The sequence below is a fragment of the Microtus pennsylvanicus genome, chromosome 13, assembly GCF_037038515.1.
Source record: "Microtus pennsylvanicus isolate mMicPen1 chromosome 13, mMicPen1.hap1, whole genome shotgun sequence".
NCBI lineage: Eukaryota > Metazoa > Chordata > Mammalia > Rodentia > Cricetidae > Microtus > Microtus pennsylvanicus.
Window position 1 is genome coordinate 114,826 of NC_134591.1, and position 17,308 is coordinate 132,133.

At 38.9% G+C, this 17,308-nt stretch overlaps 1 long non-coding RNA gene across 2 annotated transcripts in view; it reads right to left on the minus strand.

The window, feature by feature from the left end:
• Positions 1–868: 868 nt before the first annotated feature.
• The window catches only part of LOC142834050 (uncharacterized), a 40,726-nt gene continuing 24,286 nt past the window's right edge, over positions 869–17,308 (minus strand). Inside the window, exons 2-4 of one of the 2 annotated variants that reach the window (XR_012907493.1) lie at positions 9,242–9,368; positions 8,991–9,051; positions 869–1,111 (exon numbers count right to left, since the gene is read on the minus strand). This is a non-coding gene — a long non-coding RNA (uncharacterized LOC142834050). Of the gene's footprint in view, positions 1,112–8,990; positions 9,052–9,241; positions 9,652–17,308 lie in introns of those variants that run through there. The other variant, XR_012907492.1, reaches the window with a different exon arrangement.

Here is a 17,308-nt window from a genome sequence, read left to right on the forward strand (position 1 = left end):
GTTTTGAGTACACACACGAGATCATTAATGTTTCTTATATTCTCTTCTATTAAGCATTTTTAACATTAACATTGTTAAATTGTGTTGACCAAAGAGCAAATGTTGTGAGTACTTCATCTACCCTTAGACTTGTACTAAGGAGGTAGACTCATGAGGATCAAGAGTTCAAATATATCCCTGAATCATTACTAACATTTAGGCAAAACTGAATAACAAACAAGAAAATCTCAAGGGAATTTGTGGAAATATGAAAAACAAAACCAGGAGCAACAACCCACCACCATTTCATAGATACTCTTACTTAAAAAGTATGATCACACACTGCCTGATATTTAGATAAAAAAATGAATCAATTAGATGATGGGGTTACCATTCTACACATTATAGTAGAAAAATACAGATTAACAAAAGTCACGGAAGAAAAATAAGGACCACAAAATAAACTTTACTAAATGGATTTGTCACACATGGAGCACACTTTAGTATCTACCTCAAATGTTTCAAAGTAGAAACCACAAGGCAGTGATCTCTACCATCAGTCTTCAGTGAGCATGGTAAATAATTTACTTCCTTCAAGGTTATAATGAAAAATAAATGGACCATTATTTTTTTCTTGAAGCTGAAGACAACTGTAATGTCTAAAGCCTTTACAAAATCATTTTCAGAAAGCGTTTTCTTTTATGTGAGTTTATTCATATTTCTGTCTTTTAATTGATACACATAGGCTTTAAAATATTTAGAGCACTAGAAACATGGCTGGGCAGTTAAGAAATGTTTGCTACGTGGCCCAAGGTCTGATTTTTTGACAACCTCCTGTAATTTCTGCAATAAAATCCTAGCATCTAATATATCAGAAACCAGCATGCACATTCACATACCCACACAAAGCACACTGATATCACATAATCACAATTAAAACAACTCTTTAAACATATTTTCAGTCATGAAAGTTTTTCTCATGTAAGAATTCATTCCTATAATATAGGTGTTAAGGCACCTAATGGCTTACAGAGTTTTTCTTCACCATGAAGCAATCAGGCAGGCTTGAAGTCTGAGAAATCAATCCTTCTAAGTTGATGGAATCATTTGGGAAGACTTATGAAATGCTGTCCTGCTGGAGGAAATAAGTCACTGTGGGTAGGCTTTTCTAGTTTACACCCTCTGCTTCATGCTGTAAGTTAAGGATTTGAGTTCTTAACCTGTTTTAGCTGTCATGTTAGACAGTTGTAGCAATAACACTTTCTTTCTTTCTTTTTTGAGAAAGTGTTTCTCTGTAGCTTTGAAGTCTGTCCTAGAACTAGCTTTGTAGACCAGACTGGCCTCAAACTCACAGAGACCCACCTGCCTCTGCCTCCTGAGTGTGGGATCAAAGTATGCACCACCACTGTCCAGCTGTCATGTCACTTTCATGGTGATCCTGTATGTATCCCGCTGGAGCCAAAGGCCAACTTAATTTTTATAAGTTGACCTAGACATTATATCACAACAGAAAAGGAACAAATATAAATCAATAAAGTTTTACACTTGAATCAGTGATTCCATTCAATTGAGGAGAAATATAAAATCTAAAAGGGTTACATTACTGTTTAAATTCATAGTGCAAGTGTTACAGCTCGGGGGGGGGGGGAATTATCCTGACTGCCAGAAGTCAGACTATACCTACAGCTATGAAAGGAAGGTAGTCTGGATATTTATAGCTGTGTAGAGAAAGATACCCTGATCTGATGTGGGATTCCCCTCTGTGTGATGTGATTACCATTAATGAATAACGAAACTGCCTTGGCTTGTTGATAGGGCAGAACTTAGGTCGGCAGGGATAACTGAACTGAATGCTGGGAGAAAGAAGGGAAGAGTAAGTGAGATGCCATGGAGATGCTGAAGAGAGATGCTGGGAATTTTACCCAGTAAGTCACAGCCACAAGACCATACATAGATTAATAGAAATGGGTTAAATTTATATGTAAGACTTAGCCAATAAGAAGCCAGAGCTAATGGGCCAAGCAGTTGTTTAATTTATACAGTGTTTGTGCGATTATTTCAGATCTAAGCTAGCCAGGTGCCTGGGAACCAAACAAGCAACCTCCCTACAACACTGACTGTCAGAAGTCAGGCTATACCTACAGTTGTGAAGAGAATGTATCTTGGGATGTGGGATTCTCCTCTGTATGCTGTGAACATGATTTATTACCATTGGTAAAAAAAAAGTTGCTTTGGCCTACAGCAGGGCAGAATATAGTCAGGCTGGAAGAGAGAGAGAGAGAGAGAGAGAGAGAGAGAGAGAGAGAGAGAGAGAGAATAGGTGGAGTAAAAGAGATGTAGTTGTTCAAGCAGAAAGATGCCAGAACAGAACATTACTGATAAGCCACAGCCTGTGATGAGATTAATAGAAATGGGTTAATTTAAGATGTAAGAATTAGTCAATAAGAATCTTGAGCTAACAGACCAAACAGTGTTGTAACTAATATATTTTCTGTGTGACTATTTGGGTCTAGATGGCTCCAGAAACTTCCTGAACAGTCTCAAATTACATTCCTGGATATCTACAGCTGATAGGAAAGCTACCCTGACTGTTATTAAGTCAGGCAATGCCTGAAACTGTGGAGAAAAGGTATTCTGAATAGTTATAGCTCTAAAGAGAAAGGTACCCTCACTGACCTGTCAGGACATACCTACAGCTGTGAAGGGAAAGTATACTGGATACCTACACCTATAAGGAGAAAGGAATCCTGACTGTTGAGAAGTCTGGCTATCTCCTTCTGCTCCTGATTTGGACCTTGAGATTTCTGTCCGGTGCTCCCATGTGGGTCTCTGTCTCTGTCTCCTTTCATCATCTGATGAAGGTTAATATTCATGAGGATGCCTATGTGTTTGTCTTTGGATTCACCTTCTTATTTAGCTTCTCTAGGAACATGAATTATAAGCTCAATGTCCTTTATTTATGGCTAGAAACCAAATATGAGTGAGTACACCCCATGTTCCTCTTGGAACTCAGGACCAAGAGGGGTGCACCCACACACTGAGAAAATGAGGATGTTCTATCGGGAACTCACCAAGGCCAGCTGGCCTAGGTCTGAAAAAGCATGGGATAAATCCGGACTAGCTGAACAAAGCGAACAATGAGGAATACTGAGAACTCAAGAACAATCGCAGTGGGTTTTTGATCCTACTGCATGTACTGGCCTTGGGGGAGCCTAGGCAGTTTGGATGCTCACCTTACAAGACCTGGATAGAGGTGGGCAGTCCTTGGGCTTCCCACAGGTCAGGGAACCCTGATTGCTCTTCGAGCAGATGAGGGAGGGAGACTTGATCGGGGGAGGGGGAGGGAAATGGGAAGCAGTTGCGGGGAGGAGGCAGAAATCCTTAATAAATAAATAAATTAAAAAATAAATAAATAAATAAATAAAAACCCTGGTTCGATTCCCGGAAGTCTGGCTATAACTGAAGCTGTGGAGGGAAGGTAGCCTGATAGCTAGGGCTCTGAAGAAAATGGTAGCCTGATTGTTAGAAGTCAGGCCATACCTACAGTTGTGAAAGGAAAGTGTACTGGATACCTACAGCTATGACAAGAAAAGGTATCCTTGTAGAGGCCCCAAACCATGAGCCTATTTCCACCTTGTCTGAAGGTCAGAGTTTCAGGGTGGCAAAGTTGTTAACAGGTGTGGTTACACACCCTGACCTAAGGTGTGGTTGTTTTGTGTTTTGGACTTTAAGAAGGCCCAGGCAGATAAATCCACTCCCCCTTGAGCAAAGGTGAGAGAATTCAAACATACTTCTGCTCCTTCTTTTGAATTAAGATGTTTGGCCTAAGGAATGACTGCCTTTAGGATCCTTGGTCTAGGGTCGGTTCACTGCCTGAATAACAGAATGTTTTTCTCAATAATCAAGGACTTGATGGATCAAAGTATTGAAGCAAGTAACTGTTCTAGTTGTCCTTGGCATTGTGTTAAAGCAGTCTTCTGTCTCCCCCCCCCATTGTATTGGGGTATAAACATAATGGGAAATTAAATGCAGGCAGATTTACAGTATTCACTGGAACTCCCTGCCAGTACTATCCTATGCTTCTGCTTTATTATTTTCACTTGTGTCTTCATTCTCTTTGCTTATTTTTCTAATCCCCAGGCCCCTACCCTGGTAACTGGTATACTTGTCAAAGATGGTCCCTGACAAACACTGGCTATTGGGAAGTCCGGCTATATGTGAGGCTGTGTTCCAGTGGGAGATGTTCTCCATGCAGGATGTAGCAATACTGCTCCTCTCCAAAAGAGCCATCACAGCTGGGCCCTGCTTCATTCTGCTAAGAGAGCTTCAGAACAGAGATGTCCATGGCTGTTATACTCCACTTCCCTAAGGGAGTTTCCTAGCAGAGATGTTCAATGCTTCTCTGTTTCACCCCACTAGGGAGTTTCCTAACAGAGATGCCAAATTTTTTCTCAGCTTCAGCCCAAATTGTTACTTCTCTGCTTCACTGGAGTTAATGGGAAACTTGCAGAAATGTTGAAGTCGCTGGTGAAGAGTTGCTACTTCTGCTCTGCTCCTTTAAGGGAGTTTGCCAGCAGAGGTGACCAAAGCTTCTCTGTTCCAATCCACTACAAAGTTTCTTACCACTACAGTGAAGGTTTTCACCCAAAACTCATTCAAGAAACTTAATTGGAAGGGAAGAATCCAGGAGAGGGGCTCTCTCTGCCAGGGCAGAAGCCAGCTGAACATGTACAGAACTTATATAGGACTTCTTAGTCACAGAGTATTCCCAGGGAGAAGGTTCTCATGGTGGGAATTGGTTAGATGTCAATCTCTGATCTTGAACAATGCAGAGATTGGCTGGATTTCATGTTCAGGGGTTGGTAGATCTTGAGCTTAGGGATTAGCTGGTTTTGTGCTCAGTTGGTCAAGGGTAGAGTGTGTTTCTTTGGCTTTTGTTTTAGAGTCAAAGTGTGTTCTATCACTTGCCTTTTATAGTCTTTTAAGTCTGATTTCAGGGTCAGGTGTTTCTTTCATTGGCTCTGGATTCAGAAACAAAGTGTATTTCCTTGTCTTGGTTTTAGAGTCAGGATGTATTTCTTTGTCTCCAGTTTCAGAGTCAAAATTATGTATTTCACTGGCTCTGATTTCAGAGTCAGGATGTGTTTTTTTTTGGCTGTCCCATTTACCCTACACATAGGACTTCATAAATTCATTTTACCATGAGTTTGTAAGTACAAACAGTATAAAAACGACATCATAATGCTTGAAAAGATTGTTAACACTGTCAAATTAATTTCTACAGAAGAAATAGCTCTGTGTTGTAGGCAGAAGATCCTTGTTCATTCCTGGCTGCCTAGACCCAAAATAATGACACAGAAACAATATTAATTAAAACACTGCTTGGCCTATTAGCTTAAAATTCCTTTTTTTTTTGAGACAGGGTTTCTCTGTGGCTTTGGAGCCTGTCCTGGAACTAGCTCTTGTAGACCAGGCTGACCTCACACTCACAGAGATCCGCCTGTCTCTGCCTACCTAGTGCTGGGATTAAAGGCATGCACCACCACCGCCCAGCTAGCTTAGAATTCTTATTAACTAACTCTGACATCTTTTTTTTTTTTTTTTGGTTTTTCGAGACAGGGTTTCTCTGTGGTTTTGGAGCCTGTCCTGGAACTAGCTCTTGTAGACCAGGCTGGTCTCGAACTCACAGAGATCCGCCTGCCTCTGCCTCCCGATTGCTGGGATTAAAGGCGTGCGCCACCATCGCCTGGCTAACTCTGACATCTTAAATTAAGCCATTCCTATCATTTTGTATTTTACCACAAGACTTGTGATTTACCAGTAAGATTCCAGGGCATCTGTCTCCAGACTCCAGATACATGGAGTCTGACTCCACTTTCTTTTCTCCTCTATCTCTGCTTGGAATTCCTGCCTTGCTCTATTCTGCCCTGCTATAGACCCAAAGCAGCTTTTTTTTTATTAAACAAAGGCAACAAAATATATTCACAGCGTACAGAGGGGAATACCAAATCACTTTGTAGCTGATTATAAATGTTTTGGCTAAAGATCTGACCAAATACTGTATAATAAGAAGTCCTCTTTTTTATTTCAGGTAGTCAATGTCTACTGTAATATGCAAAGATTTTAAAAGATTGCTGCAAATAAAAATTTTACTCCTATATAAAGCACAAATTTTACCACACTGAATATATTTATAGGGTTTCTCTGCAGTACGATTTTTTTCTCATGATTTAGATTATTCATACATGCAAATGCTTTATCACACTGATTACATTCATAGAGTTTATCCCCAGTGTGTGATCTTTTATGCATTTGAAGAGTACTGTGACGTACAAAGGCTTTACCACACTCATTACATTCATAGGGTTTGTCTCCAGTATGTGTTAGTATGTCTTTGAAAATGACTATAATAAACAAAGCCTTTACCACACTAATTACAAACACAATGTTTCTCTCCAATATAGGTTCTTTTATGCTTTCGGAGGTTACTGTGACATGCAAAGGCTTTACCACACTGATTACATTCTGTAGTAATAAGGGCGGTGGGGCTGCATTCCCAGCACCCCGGCCGCCTGCACTGCTAGCTTATGCCCCGAAATAATTACACGGACACTGTATTCTTTTAAACACTGCTTGGCCCTTTAGCTCTAGCACTTATAGGCTAATTCTCACATCCTGATCAACCCATCTCTAATAATCTGTGAGAACCGGTCTTACCGGGAAGACTCTAGCCTAGTCCATCCTGGGTCTGAGCTTCATGGCGTGTGTCTGCCCAGGAGCGGGGCATGCCATCTCTCTGAGGTGTCTGCCCCGAGAGGAGAGCTGTCGAGTCTGAGCTCACTTCCTCTTCCTCCCAGCATTCTGTTCTGTTTACTCCACCCACCTATCTTCTAACAAATAAAATGGGCCAAGGCAGTTCCTTTATTAGCCAATGACCTTCCTCCATCAACATTCATAGGGTTTCTCTCCAGTATGGCTTCTTTCATGCCTTTGTAGGTTACTGTGACATGCAAAGGCTTTACCACACTGGTTACATTCATAGGGTTTCCCTCCAGTATGAGTTCTTTTATGCTTTCTGAGGTAACTGTGACATGCAAAGGCTTTACCACACTGATTACATTCATAGGGTTTCTCTCCAGTATGGGTTCTTTCATGCCTTTGTAGATTACTGTGACGTGCAAAAGCTTTACCACACTGGTTACATTCATAGGGTTTCTCTCCAGTATGGGTTCTTTTATGCTTTCTGAGGTAACTATGACATGCAAAGGCTTTACCACACTGTTTACATTCATAGGGTTTCTCTCCAGTATGGCTTCTTTCATGCCTTTTTAGATCACTGTGACATGCAAAGCCCTTACCACACTGGTTACATTCATAGGGCCTCTCTCCAGTATGGGTTCTTTCATGCCTTTGTAGATTACTGTGACATGCAAAGGCTTTACCACACTGGTTACATTCATAAGGTTTCTCTCCAGTATGGGTTCTTTCATGCCTTTGAAGATCACTGTGACATGCAAAGGCTTTACCACACTGGTTACATTCATAGGGTTTCTCTCCAATATGCCTTTTTTCATGTGTTTGAAGAGTACTGTTATGTGCAAAGGTTTTAAAACATTGATTACATTCATAGGGTTTCTCTCCAGTATGAGTTCTTTTATGCTTTCGAGGTAACTGTGACATGCAAAGGCTTTACCACACTGGTTACATTCATAGCGTTTCTTTTCAGTGTATGTCTTTTTATGCATTTGAAGATGACTGTGATGTGAAAAGGCTTGACCACACTCATTTCCTTTATAGGGTTTTAATCTAGTAGGTGTTTTTTCAGGCATGTGAAGATGACTGTCACATGTAATGGCTTTAATACATTGAGTATATGCAGAAGATTTCTCTCTAGTTTGACTTTTTTCATGCCTACAATGATAATGGTACATGTGAAAGCATTACTACATTTAATACATTGTTGAATTTTTTATCTGTATAAATTAATTTTACAATTTAGTCCTTTTTTAAGGAGGAATTAAATGTTAACATTTTATTACCATGTTTACAATTTTGTTTTTCCCCATTAAGGCTTGCTTTTCATCTTTGAAGATACATGATTCACATTTACAGAATCTTTTTTCTACATGAGAATTTTCGTGTATTTGAAGAGAACTGAAAAAACTCAGAGCTTTACCACTCTTATTGCATTCATGTGTCCTCTACTGTGAGTGATACTACATTTGCTAAGTAAACTAGGACAAAGAGAAATATTTGTACAGTCCTAGTACTCATGGTGCTTTTCTGAAATGTGAGATTGTTGATATATTAACAATGAGGCTATAAAACTAATTACTTGTATACTTTTATATCAAATTCAACACGTATACTCAACATGGAGACTGCTACACATCTTCTGTTTGTTCTGAGAGAGAGGTATGCTATATCTTTTCACATCCCTATGCTCATGTGGCTTGTATCCAGAGTAACATATGATATACCTAGTAAAGGAAGAATAACAAATACAAGATTTCCACATTGAGATCACACTTTATGTCCTCATAGACTTGTGGCATCTGGATTAAGGCCTCTCCACAACAGCTGCCCCTTGATTCATGACTCTAACTGCCCCCTCACTGAACTTAACACAGTCACAAGTATATGGGTTAAACTACCTTTTCTATGTACTATTAGTGTAGTAGAGAGTTTTAGAGATATACTTATCATCTTTTCAACATGTATATCTTTTATAATATGAATAATATGAAATAAACAGACAATTTTACAGTATAGTTCTCATTGTATTATGATTCAAATGGTAATATAAGTTAAGACATTGTTTCCTTGACTTCTTTCTTAAAAGAATGACTTGCAAATGCAGTTCACCTATCTGAAATTAAGGTATATGTTTTTGTGAGAATTTAATAATTATCAATGCATGTTATTATATACACTGCTGGTGTTGTTTAAAACATATAGGATGTATTACAATTCTTCAGAGGTATATTTGTATATTTATAAATGAAAATTACCTTTCATGTCTTCTAGAACTTTGACAATGTTCTTCAACATTATGGTCTTCCCAACTGTATCCTAAAATATAGTGCCAGACATTATATATTAAAAATTGTAAAAAAAATTTAGCCACCATTTGTAGTAAACCTTACAACCATGCCTGATTTATTTACCCCATTCTACTTTCTCAATCATATTACAAAAGAGCACCATTAACCAATGAACAGTTGTCCCCTTATTTGAAACATGAAAGATAATTCAGCCCTACCTATAGTAGTGAGGTTTCTGTAGGTCTTCACCATCACATCTTTGTAGAGATTCTTCTGGGAAGGATCCAGCAAAGTCCATTCTTCCCAATTGAAGTCGACATGCACATCATCATGGGTCACTGTATTCTAAAATATGCCATACATGTGTACAACCAAAAGCACGATTCTGACAACACTGTAAATGTATACTTCTTTGACAGTATAGTCATATAATTCTGGTGCTCCCCATACTTACTCCATGACACAGACATCATAATTTAATCACCAAGTCACTTTAGAAGCAAAATGAATAGGAGGCTCACCTCTGTCATTTCTGACCCTTTGAATGGGATATCACCTTACAAGAGAAATGCCTACTGACCAACAATGAAAGATATGTAAACAGATCAAGAGTACAGAGTACAGATAAGAGAAACTGTATGAAAGGTTAATACCTACCTACAAAAAGAAAAATAAGATGAAAAAGCCAGATGTATTGAATCATACCTCTAATCCTTATACTCAAAAGGCAGAGGCATGTATATCTATCTTCCTCTGAGTTGAATACCAGCCTAGTCTATGCAATCACTGCTAGGACAGCAAGAAATACATATTAAATATCTGTTTCACATGAAAAATATCAAACAAATATAAAAGAAATAACTCATAGGTTTTTACTGGTTTCTACAAAGAGTTATGCATTCACTTGAACTCTTTATTCATCTACCAGAAACCTGAAGTGTCCCAATTTTAACTGCAATGTAAATAAGATTTTACTAAAAGCACTGTGTGTTTAAAGTTACAAATTGACAAATGAAAACAATAGCAATGAATATGCTGATTATAAATAATCAACACAGAGCAAAAAAGATAGATCAACAGTAAATAGTCCTCCTGGTCTTGCATACAGGTGGGCTCAAGGACTTACATGGGGGATCATAACTATCCATTGTTCCCAGCTTAGGGTTTCTAATACCATCTTTTGATCAATGTAAAGACCAGGTACTCACATGGTGCATATCCATGCATACAGGTAAAATACGTAGAGGTAGGCAGAGTAGATAGGGTTGAATTCTGGAAGGAAGAAGGCAGAGTCATAGAGAACCACCATGGAGGTGCCAATATCAGACATGTTGCATCTTTCCCGGTAAGCCACAACCTTGTGGTGATATCCAGATTACTAGAAATGGGTTAAATCAATATATGAGAGTTAGCCAATAAGAGGCTACAGATAATGAACCAGGTAGTATTTAAATTAATACAGCTTCTGTGTGATTATTTTGGGTGTAAGCTAGCCAGGACGACAAGCAATCCCATCTTTGTCGCCAAGAAGGGAACAAAGGGCCACCCTCCTCCTCCTACAAAAATATTCTTTTTAAAATAAAAATTCAAAACAAACAAAACAGGCAGGAAGAAGTTTATGCACCTGCAATCCAATGACTCAGAAGGCACAGGCAGTATTAATGTCATGAATACATGCCATTCTGGGAAACATAATGAAACCTTCTGACAAATTTTAAAATTCAAGATATGGGCGAAGCTCAGTACAATAGCATATGCTTGATAGGAACCGTCATACAACAATATTGAAACAAAAGCCAGGAATGCTGGCCCACTTTTAATCCCAGCACATGGGAGTCAGAGTCAAAAGATCTGTGAGTTTGAAACCAGCCTGGTATATAGAGCTAGTTTCAGGACAGCTAGGGCTACAAAGACAAACCTTGTCTCCAAAAATAAACAAACAAAAATGAAAACAGTGGGCTATTAAACCACCTAGGCACCAAATAGCAGCTAATTCTACTGAATCTTGTGTGATTTAGTGTTAGAATTTATGATGGTGGGGAAGTTATGACAGCAAAAGAAGAAAGCTGACTGATTAGTTTCAACCACAACATGGTAGGCACAAAAAACAGGAAATGGGTTGAGGCTACAGAAACTCATATTGTGGGATTCCCTTCTGTATGCTGTGATTATCATTAGTTAATACAGGAACTGCTTTGGGCTTAAGCAGAGCTATGGGAAAGAACTTAGCTAGGTGGGGAAAACTAAACTGAATGCTAGGAGAAAGAAAGTGGAGTCAGGGAGAAGTCATGGAGCCCCACCAGACACAGATGATGAGAACTTTACTATGCCACAGTCACATAGCAATACACAGATTAATAAAAATTGGTTAAATTAATATGTAACTGTTAGCCAGTAAGAAGCTAGAGCTAATGGGCAAAGCAGTGATTTATTAATACAGTTTCTGTGTGATTATTTCAGGGCTGAGCAGCTGGGAACTAACAAGTGGCTTCCCACAACAAACTGGTGCTTGTGTGGCCAACTAAAATCCACTTAAAATCTTAGAGAGCTTGGAAAAGGATTCTAGACACTAAAAAAATAAAGTTTAGCCACATTTATTTCCCCAAATGGGGTTTGCTTACTGGTGACATGCTGCGGTTCCTTTAAGAGAGTTTTTCTGATTTAGAGATAGCAGGAAAAAAACCTGCACCATTTTGAAATGCCGGCTTTCTGGACTGTGCTGCCACCGTGAACTCTTGACTTTCTGGAGGACCAGCTATGGGATCTGTGAGCAGATTGCTACTGGCAACTTAGATCCCCTATATGCCTGAAAATGGGGCAATGTACATGGCTCTCAGAGGCAGCAAGCATACCTCTGCCATGTTGGACTGGATGGAGCAAGCAGGCAGGCCGTATTTGCTCTACCAATGGCACAGCTTAAGTTCCACAGTGCTTAGCATTTTAAGAAGCGCTCCTAAACAGTAAAGCATTACAGACACACAATAGGACAGATTCATACCTAAAAGATCTCTAAATGAGACATGGTGTGTTTAAAAAATGTACATAGGCTTGGGAGAGAGAAGAAAACTATAGAAAGTTATAAAAAGAAGTAAATGATTTATAAAAACGAAACAAAGTCTTTAGAGAGACAGAGTATAGACAATCATAAATTAAAGGAGTAAAGATAATAAAATAAATATTAAAAAGTAATAGAATAAAAAAATAAGCCACATAAACATGGACTATATACAGAGTCTCTGGATTATGTATATTATTGTGTTTTCTTTAATTTTTTTTGGCTGTAAAGGAGCTAAGTAACCAACATATATATTTTAAAGGTATCATGTCTTCAGGATTTGGGTCTAAGGATTTGTTGCTTTGCAAAAGAGGTTCTCTTTTTTTTCCACAAAGGATGAGAACCTGTGGAATCCCTCCAGACTAATGTGGTTTGATGAAGCAAGACCGCCCAAAAGGTCACTATGAACACACCCAAAAAATTACTTCACCAAATAAAGAGCAGGAAGCAGTTTGAAGAGAACTATGCCCATATTCCCAAATACTGTTCATAAATGTTTGTTTACATTTAAAAGGGAATATGCTATAGAGATTTGCATTGGTATGGATCTTGGTTCATTGATACTATTTTAAGGTCAATTTTATTTATGCATTTCTGCTCTTGATTAAGTCATTGTATTTGTTTAGCTCATTTAAAAATGTAATGTATAATTAAAATATAGGTAAATAGAGAGTCATCTATAATAGTAATAGTTAGTAGCATATTAGATTTTCTCGATGTATAGAAATGTATTTCAGATAGATAGGGATTCTTCAAATCTTTCATAGACTTTCAGAATATGACCTTTAAAATGTTTTAAGAGCTTAAGACTTTTCATGACAATGAGACACATCTGCTCCTGGCAGCAGCAATCTACTTCAAGAGGATAATCAGCATCGAAGAGGCTCCTTATGGAGTTGGTTAGCCATTTGGGCAAGAAACTGCTCTAGGCTGGACTGCTTGATGAACTAGACATGCAGGACTCACAGGGTTCCTGATTCATGAAAGCGTCCGCCAGACATTCTGCAGGACACAGAAGAAGGCAAATGATGGACTTTTCCATTGCAAGGCAGAACAGGTCTTCAAATTTCCTACTTTATGGAAAAGTCTGCTTGATAGTATGGACCTGTGAGCTGAAGATTGAATGCCCCCAACAACACAGAATAACTTTGGGTGACTATCCAGGCAACAAGATGTCTTTGTCATTTCTAGAGTTTTGGAAGTTGCTTACAATATACTTCCTGTTTACCTAGGTAATATTATATCCTTCTGGAGTCTCTGTTGGAGTTGAAGAATTGGGAGGTGATCTGGAATTCCTCTCTCTATGCTGTGATTATCATTGTTTAATAAGGGAACTGTTTTGGACCTATAGCAGAGCTATAGGGCAGAACTTAGGTGGGGCGGGGGTAACTAAACTGAATGCTGGGAGGAAGAATGCGGAGTCAGAAAGAAGTTATGTAGCCTTGCCAGAGACAGATTCTGGGAACATTAGCTGGTAAGCCACAGCCACATAGTGTTATACAGATTAATAGAAATGGGTTAAATTAAAATGTAAGAGTTAGCCTTAAATAAGAAGCTAAAGCTAAAAGGCCAAGCAGTGATTTAATTAGTACAGTTTCTGTGTGATTATTTCAGGGCTGAGCAGCTGGGAACAAACAAGTAGCCCTCTTTACTACATCATATCACAGCCCCAATGAGAGATTTTATCCAGAGAGGCTCCTCCTACTAATGATTTCACAAGCAATCAAATGAAAGTTACCAAGAAGAGGCACATGTTAAAATACATCTTCTTATCTGGGAGGTTTTCATTCAATCAATTAAATTCTAACCTGGGTCACTAGAGGCTTATGTTCATCCAAGAAGAAAATTAATTTGGTCATTTCAATGATATTCATAGTCTGCAATAGCCCCTACACTTTTCAAATGTTAAAAGTCTCTTCTGATGCTCAAAACAATCACTTGACAGTGACTTGTGGACAGAGGTTTCTGTCCTACCTGGTCTCAGTCATTCAATCCCAGAGAAACACACAGAGGTCTACATTAATTATAAACTGGTTGGCCTATTAGCTCAGGCTTTTTATTAACTAATTCTCACATTTTGCATTAGTACATGATTTTTGTCTGTGTTAGCCACAGGGTTTGGTACCTTTTATCAGTGAGGCATTCTCATCTTGTTTCGTCTATGTCTGGGTGATGACTGCAGACTTAGCCTTTCCTCTTCCCAGAATTCTCCTGTTCTGGTCACCCCACATATCCTTCCTGCCTGGTTACTGGTAATCAGCATTTTATTAAACTAATACAAGTGACAAATCTTTGCAAGGTACAAGACCAGTGTCCCACAGCAAATAATATCTTGTAAAAATCAGAAAACAGGGATGGAACCCGGTCGCAGAGGCGGACGGAACATGGTCGCAGAGGCGGACCAGCGGCAGCAGAAGACGCAGGCCGCAGGAAACGGAAACCATTGTGGCAGCAGATACAGGCTGCAAGGACCGCACACCGAGACCAGATCGCCGCTCATCAATTAAATCAAAGAGGTAGGCCTTTGGTTGGTGAAGTCCGTGGCAAAGGAGGAGCCAGGCCCTATTCCTGAAGACCCTTCTGAGGGGTGAGAGGGACCTTGGCCCCCCGGCAGGAACCAGGAAAAAGAGTGAGGGCATTTTGTAAGAGGAGCCCCTGGCCAGCAGGGAAACCTGAACCAGTTTTAAAAGACCCATTAGATAGCATCCATAGGAGGAGATGGGCAGGCGCCAAGGCAAGAATTCACCCAATAATCTGAAAAACAGCATGAAAACACCAGAACCCAACGATCTTACAACAGAAGGTCTTCAACACCCTAACACAGAAGAAGTGGAAAAAATTGACTTTATGAAAGCAATAGAGTCCCTTAAACAACATGTAAAAAATGCCCTTATAGAAATGGATGAGAAGTATAACCAAAAGTTTGAAGAAATGAGTAAATACGTACATAATACCCTGGGAAACCAAGAAAGAACAATCAAACAGGTAATGGAAACAGTTCAAGATTTGAAAACTGAAATGGAAGCAAGGAAGAAAACACAAACTGAAGACCAGCGGGATATGGAAAATCAATGAGCAGAGCCTACAGAAACAAGCATAATCAATAGAATACAAGAAATAGAAGAAAGAATCTCAGATTCTGAGGACACCATAGAGAAAATAAATGCAATGATCAAAGAAAACTGCAAAGCCAACAAATTCTCATCACAAAACATTCAGGAATTTTGGGACACAATAAAAAGACCAAGCCCAAGAATAATAGGAATAGAAGAAGGAGAAGAGTCACAGCTCAAAGGGCCAGAAAATATTTTTAACAAAATATTGGAAGAAAACTTTCCCAACATAAAGAAAGATATTCCTTTGAATATTCAAGAAGCATACAGAACACCAAACAGACTGGATCAAAGAAAAACATCCGCTCGCCATATAATAATCAAAACACAAAATATGCAGGTTAAAGAAAGAATATTAAGAGCTGCAAAGGAAAAAGGCCAGGTAACTTATAAAGGTAAACCGATCAGACTTACACCTGACTTCTCTATGGAAACAATGAAAGCCAGAAGGTCCTGGATAGAAGTACTGCAGAAGCTAAGAGACCGTGGATGCAAGCCCAGACTACTATACCCAGCCAAGCTTTCGTTCACTATAAATGGAGAAAACAAGACATTCCAGGATAAGAACAAATTTAAACAATACGTAGCCACGAATCCAGCCCTACAGAAAATAATAGAAGGAAAATCGCAACCAAGGAATCCAACACTGCCAACACTGCCTACAATAACTGAGGCATCTAGCGACCCTTCACTAGCACAACTCAAAGAAGGGAGACACACAAATTCTACTTCCAAAAACAATAAGAATATCCAGAGTTAACAACCACTGGTCATTAATATCACTTAATATTAATGGTCTCAATTCACCTATAAAAAGGCACAGGCTAAGAGATTGGATACGAAAACAGGATCCAACATTCTGCTGTTTGCAAGAAACACATCTCAACCACAAAGACAGGCATCTACTCAGAGAAAAGGGCTGGGAAAAGGTCTTTCAAGCAAATGGTCCTAAGAAAAAAGCAGGTGTGGCCATATTAATTTCTAACAAAACTGACTTCAAACTAAAATCAATCAGAAGAGATCGAGATGGACACTTTATACTCATAACAGGAACAATTCTTCAGGATGACGTCTCAATCCTGAATATCTATGCCCCTAATATAAAAGCACCCACTTATGTAAAAGAAATATTACTAAAACTCAAGGCAGACATTAAACCATACACACTAGTAGTAGGAAACTTCAATAAACCTCTTTCAGCAATGGACAGGTCAATCAGACAGAAACCTAAGAGAATTAAGAGAACTACTGGAGGTAATGAAGCAAATAGACTTAACAGACATCTATAGAACATTCCACCCAAATAGGAAAGAATATACCTTCTTCTCTGCAGCTCATGGAACCTTCTTGAAAATTGACCACATACTTGGAAACAAAGGAAACCTCCACAGATACAAAAAAATATCAGTGTCCACCTGTGTCTTATCAGATCACCATGGATTACAGTTAGAAGGCAAAAACCACGCTACCTCCAGAAAACCAACAAACTCATGGAAACTGAACAGTCAATTACTGAACCACACCTGGGTCAAGGAAGAAATCAAGAAAGAAATTAAAGTCTTCCTTGAATTTAATGAAAATAAAGGGACAACATAATCAAACCAATGGGACACTATCAAAGCAATGCTAAGAGGAAAGTTCATAGCACTAAGTGCCCACTTAAAGAAAACGGAGAAAGCATACATTGGAGACTTAACAGCACACCTGAAAGCTTTAGAAAATAAAGAAGCAGACGTGCCCAGGAGGAGTAGAAGACTGGAAATAATTAAACTGAGGGCAGAAATCAACAAAATAGAAACACAGAAAACAGTCCAAAGAATGAATGAAACAAAAAGTTGGTTCCTGGAGAAAATCAACAAGATCGACAAACCCCTATCCAAACTAATTAAACAACAGAGAGAGAACACGCAAATAAATAAGATCAGAAATGAAAAGGGGGACATAACCACAGACACAGAGGAAATTCAGAGAATCATTAGATCTTACTACAAAAGCCAATATGCCACAAAACTAGAAAATGCAAAAGAAATGGACATTTTTTTAGATAAGTACCATATACCAAAGCTGAACCAAGACCAGGTGAACAATCTAAATAGACCTGTTAGTCACGAAGAACT